Here is a 12,706-nt window from a genome sequence, read left to right on the forward strand (position 1 = left end):
TCAAGGAAACCTTCAATTTGAGAGTTCTTGAACTCCGTCCCATTGTCGCTTCTTATTTTCTTGATCCTTAAGCCGAACTCATTTTGAGCCCGTCTCAAGAATCCCTTTAAAGTCTCTTGGGTTTGAGATTTTTCCTGTAAAAAGAATACCCAAGTGAAGCGAGAATAATCATCCACTATTACAAGACAATACTTACTCCCGCCGATGCTTATGTAAGCAATCGGGCCGAATAGATCCATGTGGAGTAGCTCAAGCGGCCTGTCGGTCGTCATGATGTTCTTGTGTGGATGATGGACTCCAACTTGCTTCCCCGCCTGGCATGCGCTACAAATCCTGTCTTTCTCAAAATGAACATTTGTTAATCCTAAAATGTGCTCTCCCTTTAGAAGCTTATGAAGATTCTTCATCCCAACATGGGCTAGTCGGCGGTGCCAGAGCCAACCCATGTTAGTCTTAGCAATTAAGCATGTGTCGAGCTCAGCTCTATCAAAATCTACTAAGTATAGCTGACCCTCTAACACACCCTTAAATGCTATTGAATCATCACTTCTTCTAAAGACAGTGACACCTACATCAGTAAAAAGACAGTTGTAGCCCATTTGACATAATTGGGAAACAGAAAGCAAGTTGTAATCTAAAGAATCAACAAGAAAAACATTGGAAATAGAATGGTCAGGGGATATAGCAATTTTACCAAGTCCTTTGACCAAACCTTGATTTCCATCCCCGAATGTGATAGCTCGTTGGGGATCTTGGTTTTTCTCATAAGAGGAGAACATCCTTTTCTCCCCGGTCATGTGGTTTGTGCACCCGCTGTCGAGTATCCAACTTGAGCCCCCGGATGCATAAACCTACAAAACAATTTTAGTTCTTGACTTTAGGTACCCAAATGGTTTTGGGTCCTTTGGCATTAGACACAAGAACTTTGGGTACCCAAACACAAGTCCTTGACCCCTTGTGCTTGCCCCCAACATATTTGGCAACTACTTTGCCGGATTTGTTAGTTAACACATAAGAAGCATCAAAAGTTTTAAATGAAATAGCATGATCATTTGATGCATTAGGAGTTTTCTTTCTAGGCAACTTGGCACGGGTTGGTTGCCTAGAGCTAGATGTCTCACCCCTATACATAAAAGCATGGTTAGGGCCAGAGTGAGACTTCCTAGAGTGAATTCTCCTAATTTTGCTCTCGGGATAACCGGCAGGGTACAAAATGTAACCCTCGTTATCCTGAGGCATGGGAGCCTTGCCCTTAACAAAGTTAGACAAATTTTTAGGAGGGGCATTAAGTTTGACATTGTCTCCCCTTTGGAAGCCAATGCCATCCTTAATGCCAGGGCGTCTCCCATTATAAAGCATGCTACGAGCAAATTTAAATTTCTCATTCTCTAGGTTGTGCTCGGCAATTTTAGCATCTAGTTTTGCTATATGATCATTTTGTTGTTTAATTAAAGCCATATGATCATGAATAGCATCAATATCAACATTTCTACATCTAGTACAAATAGATACATGCTCAACAATAGATGTAGAGGGTTTGCAAGATTTTAATTCTACAACCTTAGCTTGTAATATGTCATTTTTAGTTCTAAGGTCGGAAATAGTAGCATTGCAAACATCAAGATCTTTAGCCTTAACAAGCAATTTCTCATTTTCAATTTTAAGGCTAGCTAGGGAAGCATTCAACTCATCAATCCTAGCAAGTAAATCAACATTATCATCTCTAGGATTTGAAGTTGAAACATTGCAAACATGTGAATCAACCTTAGCATTTAAACTAGCATTTTCATTCCTAAGGTTGTCAATCATCTCACGGCAAGTGCTTAGCTCACTAGATAATTTTTCACATTTTTCAATTTCTAGAGCATAAGCATTTTTAACCTTAACATGTTTCTTGTTTTCCTTAATAAGGAGGTCCTCTTGGGAATCCAAAAGGTCATCCTTTTCATGAATAGCACTAACCAATTCATTTAATTTTTCCTTTTGAGCTATGTTAAGGTTGGCAAAAAGGGTGCGCAAATTATCTTCCTCATCACTAGCATTGTCATCACTAGAGGATTCATATTTAGTGGAGGATTTAGATTTAACCTTCTTTTTGCCGTCCTTTGCCATGAGGCACTTGTGACCGACGTTGGGGAAGAGGAGTCCTTTGGTGATGGCGATGTTGGCGGCGTCCTCGTCGTCGGAGGAGTTGCTTGAGCTCTCGTCGGAGTCCCACTCGCGACAAACATGGGCATCGCCGCCTTTCTTCTTGTAATACCTCTTCTTCTCCTTTCTTCTCCCCTTCTTGTCGTCGCCTCGGTCACTGTCACTAGATATAGGACATTTAGCAATAAAATGACCGGGCTTACCACACTTGTAGCAAACCTTCTTGGAGCGGGACTTGTAATCCTTCCCCCTCCTTTGCTTGAGGATTTGGCGGAAGCTCTTGATGACGAGCGCCATTTCCTCATTGTCGAGCTTGGAGGCGTCTATGGGTTGTCGACTTGGTGTAGACTCCTCCTTCTTTTCCTCCGTTGCCTTGAATGCAACGGGTTGAGCTTCGGATGTGGTGGCATCATCAAGCTCGTTGATCTTCCTCGAGCCTTCGATCATGCATTCAAAACTCACAAAATTCCCGATAACTTCCTCGGGGGTCATTTTGGTATATCTAGGATTACCACGGATTAATTGAACTTGAGTAGGGTTAAGGAAAATAAGTGATCTTAGAATAACCTTAACCACCTCGTGGTCATCCCACTTTACGCTCCCGAGGTTGCGTGCTTGGTTCACCAAGGTTTTGAGCCGATTGTACATGTGTTGTGGCTCCTCCCCTTTGCGAAGCCGGAACCGACCGAGCTCCCCCTCAATCGTTTCCCGCTTGGTGATCTTGGTGAGCTCATCACCTTCATGCGCGGTTTTGAGTAAATCCCAAATCTCCTTTGCGTTCTTCAACCCTTGAACTTTGTTATACTCCTCTCTACTCAAAGAGGCTAGGAGTATTGTGGTTGCTTGAGAGTTGAAGTGCTCGATTTGGGCCACCTCATCCTCATCATAGTTCTCATCCCCTACGGATGGTACCTGCGCACCAAACTCAACAACATCCCATATGCTTTTGTGGAGCGAGGTTAGATGAAATCGCATTAAATCGCTCCACCTAGCGTAATCTTCACCATCAAAAGTTGGTGGTTTGCCTAATGGGACGGAAAGTAAAGGTGTATGTTTGGAAATGCGAGGATAGCGTAGGGGGATCTTACTATACTTCTTGCGCTCTTGGCGCTTAGAAGTGACGGAGGGCGCATCGGAGTCGGAGGTCGATGTTGATGAAGTGTCGGTCTCGTAGTAGATCACCTTCCTCATCCTCTTGTGCTTGTCGCCTTTCCGATGCGGCTTGTGGGAAGAAGATTTTTCTTTCTTCTCTTTGTGATGAGAAGAAGATTTCTTCTCCTTCCCTTTGATGGAGGAGCTCTTCTTCTTCTCCCTCCTTTTGGTGCGGGACTCTTCCGATGAAGTGCTCCCGTGGCTTGTAGTGGGCTTTTCGCCGGTCTCCATCTCCTTCTTGGCGTGATCTCCCGACATCACTTCGAGCGGTTAGGCTCTAATGAAGCACCGGGCTTTGATACCAATTGATAGTCGCCTAGAGGGGGGTGAATAGGGCGAAACTGAAAGTTACAAATATAAACACAACTACAAGCCGGGTTAGCGTTAGAAATATAAACGAGTCCGAGAGAGAGGGCGCAAAACAAATCCCAAGCGAATAAGCAAGTGAGACACGAAGATTTGTTTTACCGAGGTTCGGTTCTTGCAAACCTACTCCCCGTTGAGGAGGCCACAAAGGCCGGGTCTCTTTCAACCCTTCCCTCTCTCAAACGGTCACTCGGACCGAGTGAGTTTCTCTTCTCAAATTAAAGCCGGGAACAAAACTTCCCCGCAAGGGCCACCACACAATTGGTGCCTCTTGCCTTGATTACAATGGAGTTGTGATCTCAAGAACAAGTGAGAAAGAAAAGAAGCAATCCAAGCGCAAGAGCTCAAATGAACACGGCAAATCACTCTCACTAGTCACTAGAGCTTTGTGTGGAATTGGAGAGGATTTGATCTCTTTAGTGTGTCTAGAATTGAATGCTAGAGCTCTTGTAGTAGTTGAGAAGTGGAAAACTTGGATGCAATGAATGGTGGGGTGGTTGGGGTATTTATAGCCCCAACCACCAAATGTGGCCGTTGGTGGAGCTGTCTGTTCGATGGCGCACCGGACAGTCCGGTGCACACCGGACAGTCCGGTGCCCCCTGCCACGTCATCACTGCCGTTGGATTCTGACCGTTGGAGCTTCTGACTTGTGGGCCCGCCTGGGTGTCCGGTGCACACCGGACAGGTACTGTTTGCTGTCCGGTGTGCCAGCATGGGCGATTCTGACTTCTGCGCGCGCAGAGGACGCATTAAATGCGCGGCAGAGAGCCGTTGGCGCGGAGATGACCGTTGCTTCGGAGGCGCACCGGACAGTCCGGTGCACACCGGACAGTCCGGTGAATTTTAGCGGGCTAGCCGTTGGCGTTTCCCGAAGCTGGCGAGTTCCGGAGGCCGACCTCCCTTGGCGCACCGGACACTGTCCGGTGTACACCGGACAGTCCGGTGAATTATAGCCGAGTCTTCCTGGAAATTCCCGAAGGTGGCGAGTTTGAGTCTGAGTCCCCTGGTGCACCGGACATGTACTGTTCACTGTCCGGTGGCACACCGGATAGTCCGGTGTGCCAGACCAGGGGTGCCTTTGGTTGCCCCTTTGCTCCTTTATTGAATCCAAAACTTGGTCTTTTTATTGGCTGAGGGTGAACCTTTTACACCTGTATAATCTACACACTTGGGCAAACTAGTTAGTCCAATTATTTGTGTTGGGCAATTCAACCACCAAAAATATTTAGGAACTAGGTGTAAGCCTAATTCCCTTTCAACTCCCATCGAACTTCCTCCAAAGTGTTGGAGGCTTGTAAAAGCAAACAAGAGACACCAAAGATTGTGGTGGTCCTTGTGGGATCGAGAGTGATCCTTGAGAAGAAGAAGAGCTCACCAATCCTTGTGTGATCGGGGGAGAGAGGGAAAGGGTTGAAAAAGACCCGTCCTTAAGTGGACTCCTCAACGGGGACTAGGCCTTCGAGGGCCGAACCTCGGTAAAACAAATCACCCGTGTCCATTGTGTTTATTGCTTGTGATTTGTTTGTTTTCCCTTGCTCTAAGTTTTCTTGCACCATTATTTGCTAATATCATCTGGTGTTGCTTCAAGTTAAATTCCCATTTAGTGAAGCAACACGTTGCAAGAAAGAATTTGTCCTAGTGCTCTTCTCACCTAAGGGTTCTTGCTTTGTTATTCTATAACTTATTAGTTGCATTGATTTATCTCTCCCGCATTATTTAGCAATACCATTTTCAAGCAAGAACTTAGTTTCGATTCTCCGATATTTGTATATCTTGTTCTAACCACTAATCAAGGGATCTAGTTGGGGGATAAAGTTTTAATTTTCAGGTTCCGCCTATTCACCCCCCCCCCCTCTAGGCGACTTTCAGCGACGAATTCGTATTACTGGCCCAATCCGTTTGCTTATTTGGGCTGGGGGCACCACAAGTTTTTGCCTCTTGACAGGCTGATCAGACAGACATGGCCAAAGAGGATGCAATTTGAAACGGTCTCTGTGAATTAAAGTTCTATCAAGTGTTTATATTATCTGATCGCAAGAGCCTATGACTTGCATCGAGCTGAGTCCTTACTTCGGGAACAAAATAACCTATGAGGTCAATTGTTTCTGAAGTTTTCACTGGTGCTTTTGGTTCGCCAAGCTCCACCAAAAGACAGGGGGCATATGTTGAGCACCAAAAGTGGCGGACAGTGCGGCCCTTGGGCCCAGACAGTCCGCGTGCCCCGCGATTAGATTAACTCGGGTGATTATCCTTATCTCGTGCGTGGTTATTCATCTAATCACGTGAGAGTTGTTGGCTATCTCCTAGGATTAGGTCCAGACCTCCTCCCCTATAAATATAAAGGGGTACGACCGATTGAGAACCCCGAACACATTCCAATCGAACCAATTTCTTTATTTACCTTTCCTACCCTAAGAGTAGATGTAGCGTAGCTCTAGTTGTAGCCTTTCGCATATCCACCTCCACCCCTATTCGACTCTACGTCGTCTAGATCCGTCCTGGGGTGGCCTGCTGACGATAGGACGACCCTATGATGTCACACCCGGTTTTGAAGGTAAACCGAATGCGAACCATGTACGTGCCAGGATCAGAAATTCACGTACACAGCGATTACATAAATGACTCATCATAGCACAATGCTTCGAATAACAATAAAAAGAATGTAATAATATTACAGACTAGAGCCATTTACATAATATAAATCAAAGTACACAGAATCGAAACGTAGCCAACGTAAACAAACCCACCACAGGCAGCTGACTGGGGGAGGTCGCTAGCCTAAACCACGAACTCGCCGAAGTCCTGGCATTCCTGGGGATCCGCCTCGACGCCTTCTTCTTTACCTGAGCATAGATTGCACCAAAGGCAACCTGGTGTTTTGTGAAAGCAAGGGTGAGTACACATCAACGTACTCAGCAAATGTCCTGTTTGGCTGAAGTGGACTAGCTTTATGTGGGGTTAAGGTCAAAGCAGATTGCTTTTAGTTGATCAGGTATTTATTATTAGTGGAAGCCAAGTTTTATCATATAACCTACCCGTGAACCATTTCCTCATTGAGGAAACCCCATTATCATCATCGAACCGAAATAATAAAAAGAACCATTGTATCTCGAACCATCTGTATCTCTAATCAAAGAGGATCCCAAGGCCGCTCATAACCGTGAGCACGGCTGATATATCAGTTTCTAACCCTCTGCAGAGGTCGCACACTTTACCCATGAGCCGTGATTCCCGTTTTGCCCGGGGATCATGACTCCCCATTGATCACTTCCTAGGTGGTCCGGCAGGGTATCACTACGTAGCTTTTACAAAGATTCCCTAGAGGTCATAGCCGCCCGTTAGGTTTCTCCAGTTTGATAAACACAGTACCTCTCCCCGAAGGGGGGGTGACTAACAAAAGCAAAACGAAAGAACCTCGGCACCCAGCCTCGGCAGAGCAAGCACTGTGCCTGGACCCCATTGACGGCACGACGGCGAAGCAACTACACCTCTAGTTCCTCTAATTAATTAGCTAAGGGCACCCCATTCCACCCTCATGGTTGCACTGTTATCCCGGGTGGTCTCTCAACGAACAGGTCCTTACGGAGAGGCACTCGAGAAACCGCTCGAGTCCCCTTAAATGCCATAAGTATATCATCATATCCAGAATAAAACCATAGTATCATCATTGTATCTCATCATGTTCATTGATTAAAGTAAAGCGCTAGCATGTGGCTAACCATAGTAACCCAAAAGGTAAATCAAGGACAAGGTAAATAGAAAGCTAGTAAATCCTTAGGTTTCAATTAAGTAATGCGGGACAGTGAATTATAAGGTAAATGGGACATAATGGGACTGAGGACACTTGCCTTCACCAAACAGATGCTCAGGGTCTTCAACTTTGTAGAACTCGAAGAGCTTGATCACTTGGTCGCTGAAGCTTGACACTCGATTCCTCGAAGCTCGGAAATGGATCGCAATCTATTCGCAACGCACAGCGAATACAAACAGACACAAACAAACACATATACATATACATGAGAACATTACACCATTCAGATAAAAACATAATAAAACATGCAAAATGAAATAGAGGACGTTACTACGGTCACGCGAGGAAAATGAAACATCGAACTCGAAGCTACGGTCGAGAAGATATCGCGTTTACGCTAAACAAATATTAACTATAACGTTTTAATTCGACCTGATTATATTAATCGATATTTATTTAAAATGAAATTAGAGCTATCTAACCATTTTAATTAGCTGACCACACTAATAATTCTTAGTTAAATAAGTAATTTAAATAACATCAGCGACTCTAAGTGGGACGAATTAGCGGAGCGAGACGAAACTCGTAACGCATGAAACAGCACGACCGCACGCGACCTAGCGCGCACCACGCGCGGCAAGCGCAGACAACGTGACGACGGCGAACTCATCATGACAGCGTGCAAACGACGCGCGATACTGTACGAAGCAGCGCGCGGCCGGCACGCGATACAATGCGCACGACAACGCGCGAGTCAACGTGACTACGTGCGTGAACAACGCGATGTCGCGCAAACGGCGCTGCGCGAGAACAACAAATGGATAATTATTTAAAAGTATTTAAGCCAGTATTAATCAAGTTAATTAACATTTATATTCATAACAGTACGAGTTAAAACTATAGACTGTTCTAGTTGCACTGTTATCTTAAGTAGCAAACGACTAAACAATAATTGACTAATTAGCGCGAGCGACAATAGCGGAGATAATTAAATAACGCGCTGACAGCGCACGAGACCAACGCGATCGACAAGAGACGACATCCGTTGCGACATGTTTATACTAACAAGTATTAATTCGAAAACATTCGAGCAGGCGTAATTATATTAACAAGTATCTATAAAGTGAATCAAAATATACGTCAGTTTTGATTAGATTGCTATTTTTAGTAACTGTCGGATAAATAAATAATCGATTAATTAGCTAAGACGCGTATCACGATGAAATAATGCTACCAACACGATGGCGACGAGGTTATGAAGTTAACGCGACTAAAGCGAGTTGAAACAGATTTATAACGCAAAAGGTATTAAGTAAATAATGATTCACAGATTACAAGAGACATGACACACGAGAACTGTTAAACATATTTTTAAACTAGACGAGTACTGAATCAAAATATTTGAGTTGATATTAATCATATTAACACATTTTTATAAAAGCGTGGCTTAAAACTATAAATTAGTTTTAATTAAAATACTATTTTAGTAACCAACGGACAAACAAATGATTAATTAATTAAAACATGCTAAACGACGTGTATACAATGTTATTATAAAGCTAATACCACGTGAATAGGTTGAAATAGAATTATAATGTGGAAGCTCATGCTTAATTAATAATTTCAGATCTCATACGACGTGGCACAACGCGATTGATCGGGGCTATAATACACGAAAAGCCACTATAGAAGCCGTTCTGTCCTCTCCACTCACGTACTTAAGATTCCTTTGTTATTTTTTAATGCACGCAAGTATCACGGACGGATCGAATGCTTGCGTCTTCCTCGGCAACAACCGCACGGGTCGTTCACCACACGGTGGCGCACTGCATACGCACGGTTGGGAAGGGAGCAGGACGCTAGTCAGGTGGGACTCGTCGGCCAGGAGGCAGCTCCGGCGGCTCGCATACACAGAATGCATCAAGGGGCTAGAGAACGGTTGGGCGCAGAGCTTACCAGAGCTTTGGTGTTGGCGTGCTGCAGTTGGTGTTTCGGTGCAGAGCGGATGTGACGACGCTACGGTGAGGTGGTGGTGATGCTGTGAGCTCCGTGGCGGCGTGGAGTACTCCGGTGGCCTAGCAGCGATGGGACATGGAGGGCAGCGGGGTTAGACGAGACAAGAGGAGGAAGGCGGGGTGGAGAGAGGCAAGATAGGGAGTTCCCGTGCAAAGGGGGGGTTAAGTGACATACTGCCAGCCCATGATCATGGCGGCGGTTGCCGAGTTATGGGTGCATGAGCGTCACGAGCGAGAGCGGTAGTTTTCCATGGGGGTGATGACAGGCGGGGTCCACAAGGTATGGTGGAAACGAGCGTGCGGGGCTGGCCGGTGGTGCATTGCGCTTGGAGCTGAGGGCGAGCCCACGACCAGGGGCATGGTCGAGCGGTTGCGTCCCATGCGCACGCGTGCGGCAGAGTGGGAGGCGTGGCTTGGGAGCTGAGCGGAGGGAGAACGGCGCGCCGGCGGCTGGGTGAGGCTGCGGCGTGCGCGCGACGCGGTAGGAAGAGCGCGCGCTAGGGCAACGCTAGGGAGCTGGGCCGCGGGAGAGGTCGAGTGGGCCGCGGGGTGCGGGCCACGAAGCCGAGCTGGGCTAAGGGGAGGATTTTCCCTTTTGTTTTTCTTCCTTTTATTCTTCTATTCGAATTTAAATATAGTTTTTAAATCAAATATTCAAATATATTTAATGAGTTTGAATGGGTGCACAAACACAATAATTCAACATAAAAATGTCTCGGCATGTTATGCAGCAATCAAAGACTTCTTTTTTGTTTCATTTTACTAGGCTTATTGATATAAAAAACAAATACGTCTCCATTTTTAGAAAAAAGGGAAGGAAAGCAGAAAAATGAGAGAGAGTAACACCTGAATTTGGTGGATATTAGAAAAGAAATTTTATACCCCCAAATTCCGGGTGTTACAAATCTAACCCCCTTAACAGAATCTCGCCCTCGAGATTCAAGAAGAGGCTAGCAAGAAAATGAGATTGGTTCATCGGTTGACCACGACTTCCTTGAGTTGACTTTGACTCTGCAAGCTTAACTTGGGGACTGGTTTGCTTTGACTTTCAGATGCTTGAGACCGATCGATGCAATTCTTGAGGATCTCTTGGACCTGTGGATTAGGACCCACACACGCTTCCGCTACGCCACTTTGACCTTGCTGGCTGATGTTGATCGCATTGTCTTCATTGGGGTTAGCGGCTAACCCCCTTAATAGGAGCGTTGCTATGCACTTGGTGAAGATGCTGCCGACTCTGATCTTGACTGATTTGGAGGAGTTGGAGGTTGCCAAATGGACAGGTGCAAGAGGAAAGAATAGCGAGAAAAGGTAGGTATAAACGGATTAGAGAGAGTAGGATGAGAACCCAACTACTTAACTCTATGGCACTCATCTAGTAAACAAATTCCATTGTGGCCCAAGGGCCACAACACACCAACACTCATCACGAAGGAGCAAATCAGTCATGACACAAAGACAAATAGCACAAGCATACAACAACAAACATCTCGTTGTTATATGTAACTTTTAATTAAATGGTGGTCTTTCTTTACCAAGGGGAAACTATTATAAGGTCATAGAAAGGCAAGGGGAATAATAAGACGTGTAGGATAGGGGCATGAGCATAATAAAGGATGGAGCTAAAGCAAGGATTGGAACCGACAGGGAGAGAATGCAACCAAAGTCAGGGTAGGTAAAACACAATTCTCAAATCGAGATGGGAAAGATGATAAGTCAAAAGGTAGGCATAATATAAGCATCATGGAAAGATCTAGATATTACAAAGGTAAGGGTGATATCGAGCAAAAGCTAAGACTTGCAACGCGACAGAGGAAAAGGGAACAGACAAGAGCGAGATGGGTAAGACATCACTCTTGGAATGAAATGGGAGAGGCGGCTTTAAAATGCATGTGAGCATCAAGGTAAAGATCGAGGGATGACAAGGGTTAAGATGATAATCGTGAAAAGCATGACCAAGGATAGAGTTAAGGCAAGACTCGCGAAGTGGTGAAGTGGAGAGAATAATCAAGGGTAAGATAGATATGGTTCCAACAGAAGGGTTGAAGTAAAAATTCATTACCTAAGGAAGTTACAAGGAAACAACGAGATCACCAAGGATATGAAAAATAAAATGACTGCTCATGGATCATTAAGAAACAAGGGTGGTCAAGGGCATGTTAACTGAAATGTCTTAAACAGACATTAGGGTATAAAGACAAGCGAATATAAAAAGGATAAGAGTATGCAATATTCCAAAGATACGGGCATACCAAGACAAAGAGAATATAAATTGCCGAAGGATAACGACTTAACAATAGAATAGGGAAGGGTCTCAAAAGACACGAAGGTCATGGATATATAAACTGAAATGTTTAAATAGGCAGCAGAGTTTTTATTAGAGGTAGGTATTGAAACAAGAGTGTTAAAGAATCCAGGGATACGAGCATGTCAATACCAAGGGAATAGAGATTGCCAAATGGTAGCAATTTAGTAATGGAAGAGAAAAGAATCCCAAAAGACAAGAAGTTTAGGGTCAGTGGGCATCTACAAAGATGTCGCAAGCACAAGAGTGAGATCAGATCTAATAGAATGAATAGGTGAAGCATAGACAATATTAGAATAAAATACATTTGGCAAGGTGATATATAGAAGCATAACATAGAATTAATCGAAGTGATATTTTGAAGCAGAATCAAGGATGGGGTGAAGTAATAATCAATGAGTCCTTAAAACGACCAATTCTACTCTAGGCTAGTGGTCCTACAGTCAGCACGGCTTTGATACCACTTATGTCACACCCGGTTTTGAAGGTAAACCGAATGCGAACCATGTACGTGCCAGGATCAGAAATTCACGTACACAGCGATTACATAAATGACTCATCATAGCACAATGCTTCGAATAACAATAAAAAGTATGTAATAATATTACAGACTAGAGCCATTTATATAATATAAATCAAAGTACACAGAATTGAAACGTAGCCAACGTAAACAAACCCACCACAGGCAGCTGACTGGGGGAGGTCGCTAGCCTAAACCACGAACTCGCCGAAGTCCTGGCATTCCTGGGGATCCGCCTCGACGCCTTCTTCTTTACCTGAGCATAGATTGCACCAAAGGCAACCTGGTGTTTTGTGAAAGCAAGGGTGAGTACACATCAACGTACTCAGCAAATGTCCTGTTTGGCTGAAGTGGACTAGCTTTATGTGGGGTTAAGGTCAAAGCAGATTGCTTTTAGTTGATCAGGTATTTATTATTAGTGGAAGCCAAGTTTTATCATATAACCTAC

Source organism: Zea mays, chromosome 2 (assembly GCF_902167145.1).
Source record: "Zea mays cultivar B73 chromosome 2, Zm-B73-REFERENCE-NAM-5.0, whole genome shotgun sequence".
Classification (NCBI taxonomy): domain Eukaryota; kingdom Viridiplantae; phylum Streptophyta; class Magnoliopsida; order Poales; family Poaceae; genus Zea; species Zea mays.